Source organism: Mastigoproctus giganteus, chromosome 2, assembly GCF_048544385.1.
Source record: "Mastigoproctus giganteus isolate SK-2022 chromosome 2, ASM4854438v1, whole genome shotgun sequence".
NCBI classification, from domain to species: Eukaryota; Metazoa; Arthropoda; class Arachnida; order Uropygi; family Thelyphonidae; genus Mastigoproctus; species Mastigoproctus giganteus.
In genome coordinates, this window is record NC_143576.1 from 250070856 (window position 1) to 250078294 (window position 7439).

The window sequence follows — 7439 nt, forward strand, 5'->3', positions numbered from 1 at the left end:
TAAAAGCAGTAGAGGAACAAATGAATTTGGGAATTAGGATACAGGCGGACTTTTCCGTGCAGTAGAGATAGCTAGCAAGGAAGGCCCATGGCGTACTATCGATGATTTATCGAACCTTTTTCTTATAGAGATAGAGAGGTCATAATCCCACTGTATACGGCAATTGTAAGACCGTCCTTTGAATACAATGAAAAACATTGAGTTTCTTGAAAAAGGTCCAAAGATGGGAAACTCGCTTGGTGAAATCTATAAAATGGCAACCAGGCATTTAGAGGGTACTCAGTGAGCTGTATAACGTTCTGAGAAGAATGGTAAAATGATTGAAGGTGGAATTTTCACGGTGATAAATGATTCCAGAACCTGATGTCATAAATTGAAATGACAGGGAAAGCGCTTTAGACAGGATTGTAGAAAGTTTTCTTTCAGCCAGCGAGTTCTTAATTACTGAAATAAGTTCCGTTGCCCGTGAAGACAATTAAACGATTGGCTGATTGTCTTCATCTTATGACAAGTTTGGCTTTGTTTAGCCTGTTTTCAACATTTCCGTTCATCAAAAAAGGTGGGTGATCTCGGACTTATTTGTATGTCTTGGCCTGAAAACTTCGGAATAAGTCAAGAAACAAACCTCTACTCTCTGTATGATATCCGCTAATTATATCTCTTAATAAAATTTAAATTTAAAAATTCTTCAGTTTCCGACGGGATTCGAAGCCAGCCCTCTCCAAACAAGCGATAAGTGGCAAATCTACTATACTGTCGCGGAGAACCCACAGGATAGGGTGCATTATCCTATTGAAATTCGCGCTGTGTTGCTTCAACTTTCCACATTTTATAGATATGCAAATAGGTATGTGTATATCATTGTTACGTAGAAGTGTCGACAAATCAGACCATTCTTCTTCGTCAGATTAAATACGAGTTCAATGTCTCCTACGTGGGTCTCTGCATACTCTTGAAAGACCCCTGTACACTGCTTCAGCTACTTATGACACTTCAGTGTTGTCATTGAAGTCATGGTATTGGCCTGAATGTTACATCAAAGCTGGATTTTCTATCCAGTGTCTCTGGTCACTAAAATATCGATATATTTGACCAGTTTGGTGTGCTGTTTGGGCATGGAATATTAAAATGTTCCATGCCCAAATAAAATGTTTTATTTGGGCATGGAACTTTGAATTCTGGGACAGCATGGAACAGGTTAACTGATAATTCATGATTGTAGTTTGTTTGTATATAACGTCTCTATTTCTGGTATATAACCCAACTTAGGAAACATAACTTAGGTTCCACCACGTTAGAATAATCTGTGTTGTTTGTAAGCAACGCTCTTGGAAGGTTTATTTATTATTAAGGTGGAACAGAATCCTGTTCTTGGGGCTGACTAAATAAATCCCGAAATGGTAAGGATCTTAATCCAGTCTACTTGCAGACAGGATTTGAACCCTTATATTAACGGGGGAGGAAAAGGGGAAGAGAGAGAGAGAGAGAGACCTAAATATTTGGAGGAAGATAAAACACCTTCCCGCAAGTATTCCATCTCTCTGTGTCCCGACTCAAGGTGAAAGGCCAACCGCAAGCAGACGTCTCCAAACTCTCATTCACACTTCGCGATAACTTTTTGAATAAACGCTGAAACAGGATTATCAGCACTCACCTTCTGCACGCGGCCCTCGTCTGCCTCTTGTGGTTATTCTCCGTCCAGAGGGTTGAGCACGTAAAGAGTCCCGAGTATATCTCCGTAGTCGGGGAAGGGATCAAACTGCTTCGTCTCTCGGTTCGGTCTCATTGAGGTACTCTCGAACCAGGCGTGTGTACCGTGTCGCCCTCGCACTCGTCCCTCCGACTACGACGGTGTCGCCGTACAAGTTAACTAGTAGCTCGCGGACTCGGGAGCTACCTGGACGGTAGCTGCACGCGCGCGCATGCGAGTTTGGTGTAGAAGGGCGGGAAAAACAACGGAGTTCACCTGAACGCACGGATACGGACGCTCTGGGTTATAATTACGGGATCACATTGCTCGTGATAAGACGACTTAGCTCGGAGATCCGTGTTTTTGTACCACGGCTGTCGGATGCTGTTGACTTATGTCACAAACGCGCACCCACGCGGTTTCTTAATTCACACCAAAGTGCGATTGGTTGTTGGACAAAATAACAGTCCCCGAAACTGCAATTATGGTGGTGTCGATGTCTTTGTATCGCAACAAACGAGGAAATCATTGCGATGGCATCGTAATCTGAGACAGATCGGAGCCTGCAGCAGTCCGAGGGTGGGTTAAGGGTGGAGAAATCAGAAGAGAGTTGCTGGTACTGGACTTGAATTACTGCGGATTTGTAATTTTCGGGAAATACAAGCGAATGATTTCTCCAAAGAATGAGCAAAAGTTCTGTTGTGTGTGCGTTAAGCGCCAAAGAAACTAAAGCTAAGAGGAGTCAGTATTTTTTTAATGAAAAACCAGAGTTTCCGGGAAGAAATCACCAACCATCTAACTGTCGCCTGAGAAGAACGTACTCATCCAGGTCAGGTTGTGAAAAAGACTAAAAGTTTCTCGCGTCATTGTTGGGATTCGGAAACAGACCGTTTCTTTACAATTGGTGTGAGGAGAATGGTGATTGTATCCACTATTCTACTCGCGCGGGTTGTTCAGAGGAGCTGGACGCTGAATGGATTTCACTAGTTCAGGTACATCTCCACACTATTTTGGAAGAGACTGGAGGAATTCCAAATACCAATTTAGAAGAACAGGGCCCATGGAAGTGGCATTGTTCTTTCAAAAGGAATTTGGAATTTTAGGATTTCAGTCAGTGGATGAAATTTATTAAAATACACGATGAAAAAAGTAGATGAAAAAAACCGAACTTTTGGAAAATCCAGGATTAAATGAGAAGGCAGACGACAGAGCCATTTAGCATCCCATAGAAAAATTGTCAACACGATTGCAAAGATCTGAGGTCAAACCTAAAATGTAAGTTTGCTTGAAAAGTGTATGCTAACTGCTTGGAAATTGAAAACTCTGGGAATGTTTCAACGAACTTGTCCAAACATGACTCACATTCGCAAATGTGTATATCACCAGTGGGTTCGACACTGACAGAATCCATATTGGCGATCATTGATAGGCTTCAATATAGTGCCAGAGGTAGTCGTTGATAGATTTCTCCCTTTGGAAAGAAGGGAGATAGGTGCAGTGTGACTATAATTAGACGGAGAGGATTTGTCATTCTTTTTAGGATCTGGATGGATATAATCGCCTTCGCGGGTAGCACGTGGATATAATCACTGTCCTCCCACACCCGGAGGAAAAGGCTCGGGTTTGAATTGCGTCAATTAAGCGTGAAATTTTTATTGGATTTTTTCACAGCTTGACCGAAATAGTTGATCTGAGAAAAGGGGCGCATGGTTTTATCTTCCGGAATCTTGGGTTATGCGTACAGCAAACAGGCAAACCAATCACAGAATACATTCGACTGAAACACTATGTTGCTCTCCGCGAGGGTAGCACAATAGTTATAATAAGCGTCCTCCCCACACCGGGCGGAAAAAGACCCGGGTTCGAATCCTGTCAATTACTCAAGGAACTTTAAAGTTTTTTCACTCCTTGGCTGAGTTAGTTGGTGCGTGTCAGGCGTGGATAGCAAGGCCCCCTCCGAGAAACTAAGATTTTGTCTGACAGCAAACATACCTTGGCAGAGTTAGTCGATCTCAGGCGCGTATAGCAATTTACGGACTCACGAGTAACTCTAATATGAAATATATTTAGCCCCTTTTAACTCCTTTTAGACAAACTAGTGGACGCAATTCATGACAAAAAGAGGAGCACAAATTCAAACGATTATTCCACCTTCCACAGTTTGTATATTAGGGGCAACGATGGACCTGTAATGCCAATAGCGACAGAGTGTAATCGGAATTCATCAGAATACAGTACTTGTTTCAAATCCTCTACAGGACTCAAAACACCACCCGAGTCTTTCTTCTTATCAAAACAACTAGCGATGGGCTGACAATCAAGTGGGAGGGAACTCACCGTGGTAAAAAAAATTTAAGTCAACTGCATGATTGTTATCGCAATCAGAACGTAAGGGAAAGTACGAGAGATAGGAATATTCATCTAGACCAGGTCACCGCCCATCCACAAAATGACATCATACTGCTGCCAGTACAGAAACCATTAGCAGGAAGTGATCACGGAGTGATCACTTCCTGCTAATGGTTTCTGGTTTGTTTTTTGTGGGTTGATAGAGAGTCCATACTGTTTTAGGTAAGAGGCGACGTTGATGAGACTATCATTAATGCTTGCTGTAGCTTCAAGGTGATTGTTGGAAGCAACAGGCGTTAGAAGTTTTATATCATCTGCATACGTGATGATTTTCTCATTGTTACGGACAAGAGGCGCAATGATGGCAGTAAATAATAAGCCAGATAGGACTCCTCCTTGCGGAACACCAGCGGAAATTGCCTTCTTGTACGATTGTGCATAGGCATCGACTTGTAGTACCCTCTCATAGAAGAGCGATGCTATGAACAAGAGGATATTACCTTGGATTAGATAGTGGTCTTCCAGTAAGTGGAGGAGTGCCGACACGTTGATGGCGTCAAAGGCAGCTTCAATATCCAGGTACGTGATTGCGAGTTCCTCTTGCTATTCAAAGGCGGACAATATATTACGTGTGGTTGCAAGGAGGTTCGTCACTGTGGATCGGTTTCGGATTGCGTAGTGGACCTGTGGCGGCCTATCTCCAAGAATCTGATTCATTAAGTCGAGCAGCATAGTTTTTCCAGGATTTTCAGGAGCGTTGAGGAGTTAGATATCGGCCGAAAGTGCCTAGGTAGAGTGGGGTTTCGAACTTTTGGATGTGGTTTGACGAGGTAGATATTCCAGGCTTTAGGAAAATTTCTAGTGGTTAGAATTCCGTTTCAGATGGACTTGAGCGGTTGGAGGACGAACGGACTGAGGCATTTTATCATGAATTGTGGCACTTTGTCAGCCCACGCGGTTCCTGTCGCTTGAAGAGAGTTTATCGCTGTTATCAACTAGTAAGTAGAGATGGTGATGGAATGCAAGATGTCTTGTTGTAATTCATTGTCGGGACATAAAAGAGAGTTTAGTTGATCTGCACGCGTATTGAATCTGATAATATGATCTTGCCATTGACCTGGTCCAGCTGACTAGGAAAGCTATAGGATCTGAAGCGGTATGGGGTTTTCCCTTTTTGAGATTGGGCGCCCAGGAGTGATGTTATTGCTCGTGCTCTTGAATAAGCTATCCGGTCGGAAGTCTGTTGAGTTCTTTTCCAGATCTGGTGTAGCTGCTGCTTTAACAGAAAGGTCATGTGTACATTTGGATTCCACCAAGCTTTGGAGTAAGATGAGATCCTTATCTTCTTTGATGCGAAATATTGTGCAATGGTGTTTACCCAGTTTGTCAATATTGTTACCGCACGCTAGACGTCACACGTTTCAAGGACATGCCAAGGTATAAAGGTGGCGGCTTGCAGGCATTTTTGGATGTTAAGAAGCTTGAGGCTGACGATGACGGCGGTTTGAACATTTTTCCGGGCAGGTGGTCCCCGAGTAGAATTAATTAATTTTGCGTAGATAGGGTCGTGATCCGATTTATAGTACGTCTCAGGTGGTTTTTCAATCATACATGCTAAGGAGGAAAATAGCAAGTCAAGGTGGTTTTCTCCTCTAGTAGGGCAATGATCGATTAGATGTATATTTGCTGACTTAGGTATTCAACAAGAAAATTCTTGTGGGCAGTGAGCTGCGGAGTGAGATCGAAATCCCCGATGGCGATGGCGATATGGTGAGCCGAGGGTGAAGTTCTAAGTTGGATGATGAGAAGAAAGGTGGCAGTTGTTAAAGGAAAAGGAATGGGTTCTTATTTCCAAAGTTAACCATCGGTGATGTCATCATGAGCGGGATTGAATCGCCACCGTCCGCAACGCATAGGAAGACCATCGAAGCTTGCTCTAGGTAATCAGATGCCACTCAGTACGATAGATAAGAGATGCAATGCCTACAAAACACAAACCAGGAACAACGCAAAAAATATTGGAAAGGCCAGAGCAGGGTACCAATTTGAATCCGATGAAAGGTAAACTGGAACGTTGAGAGTGAAAGCCGGACCAATATGTCCACATCGATAAGTCAAGTAGTCACTGTTCTGCAGGAGGAATGGAGCAATATACCCGCTGCTAATGAATTAGGTTGTTGTTGTTTGTTGTAGGGTTTTAGGCTCATCAGCAACTTCGGCCATTTTGCGCCTTATATACACACACTGGCCAGAATAACTCGAACATTTATTCAATATCGAATCGGGCCGCATCTTTTTCGAATATCACAAGTGTGCGACACGCAAGAATTCTATAAATTGTTTTAGTGAGTTTTGTTGTAATTGTAACCACATTTCCAGCAAAATATCTCATAGTTGCAACAAAGCTGAAGGGAGAGGAATTCGTTGCCGAATAGCTCTGTCCAGCATATCCCACATATTCCCAATAGGACTGAAATCAGATGAACGTGGGGGCCAGGGAATATGGTGGAAATCCGTATTCTATCATTGTCCTGTTGTCATCCATAAGCTGGCTATCACATTCGGGATAAAAGTGTAACATTGCACGGTGCAATAGATCTGATACAAAATTCAGGTACTCCCTGGATAGCATTCAACCATCCACCGGTATCAACGTGCCCAATCCATACCAACAAACCATTCCACATACCATAATACCTGTGTCAATCTATAATCAGTATACTCACGCACCGGATGGGAAAGATCTGTGTTTGAGCCTTGTCAATGAGGCGAAGAACTTTTGTGGGCTTTTTTCACATGGCTGGGTTTGGATTTTTCGTCCATAAAACAGGAAATTTGACCCCAAAATATACTGAAGCCTCACAACTTTAGTTGTGTTGGCGCTTAACAAACACACATCTACACTGTGCTGCCACTTTATTAGGTACACCCCTGCTGTGCACACAAATGGATTGTCCCACAAAATTGCATGTCACACGACCACAGTTGTGGATATAAATGCAGCAGAACAACCTTTCTAGTATCAGTTAAGTGTACAAACCGTAGCAAGGATGGGGAAAAGGAGTGATCTAACGGACTTCGAACGTGGCATGGTAGCAGGTGCAAGACGTGCTGGACAAAGCATCTCTGAAATGGCAGTCCTCCTAAACTTTTCACGCACCCCAGTTTCAAAGATGTATCGGGAATGGTGCAACGAACAGAAAACATCCTCTCAACGGCACTCCTGTGGAAGAAAATCGCTTGTTGATGAGAGTGTAGAGTGTATTTAGTGTCAAGCGGCACCAGGGGTTTCCCCCATCTCCGCGTTGCTTTCATTGTAGGTGTGCCAGTTCACTGGAAAGGCCAGAGATTTAAAAGTGTATGGATATTGTATGAGTGTAGTGTCGTGTACCGTTGTTCT

The 7439-nt window shown here is 43.2% G+C and overlaps 1 pseudogene across 1 annotated transcript in view; it reads right to left on the reverse strand.

Annotated features, from left to right (window-relative positions):
- LOC150090369 (5-hydroxytryptamine receptor pseudogene) overlaps positions 1-1802 on the reverse strand; it is a 71745-nt pseudogene extending 69943 nt beyond the window's left edge. Inside the window, exon 1 of the transcript XR_016546704.1 lies at positions 1655-1802. The product of XR_016546704.1 is annotated as a 5-hydroxytryptamine receptor pseudogene (transcript). The remainder of the gene's footprint in view (positions 1-1654) is intronic.
- Positions 1803-7439: the final 5637 nt, after the last annotated feature.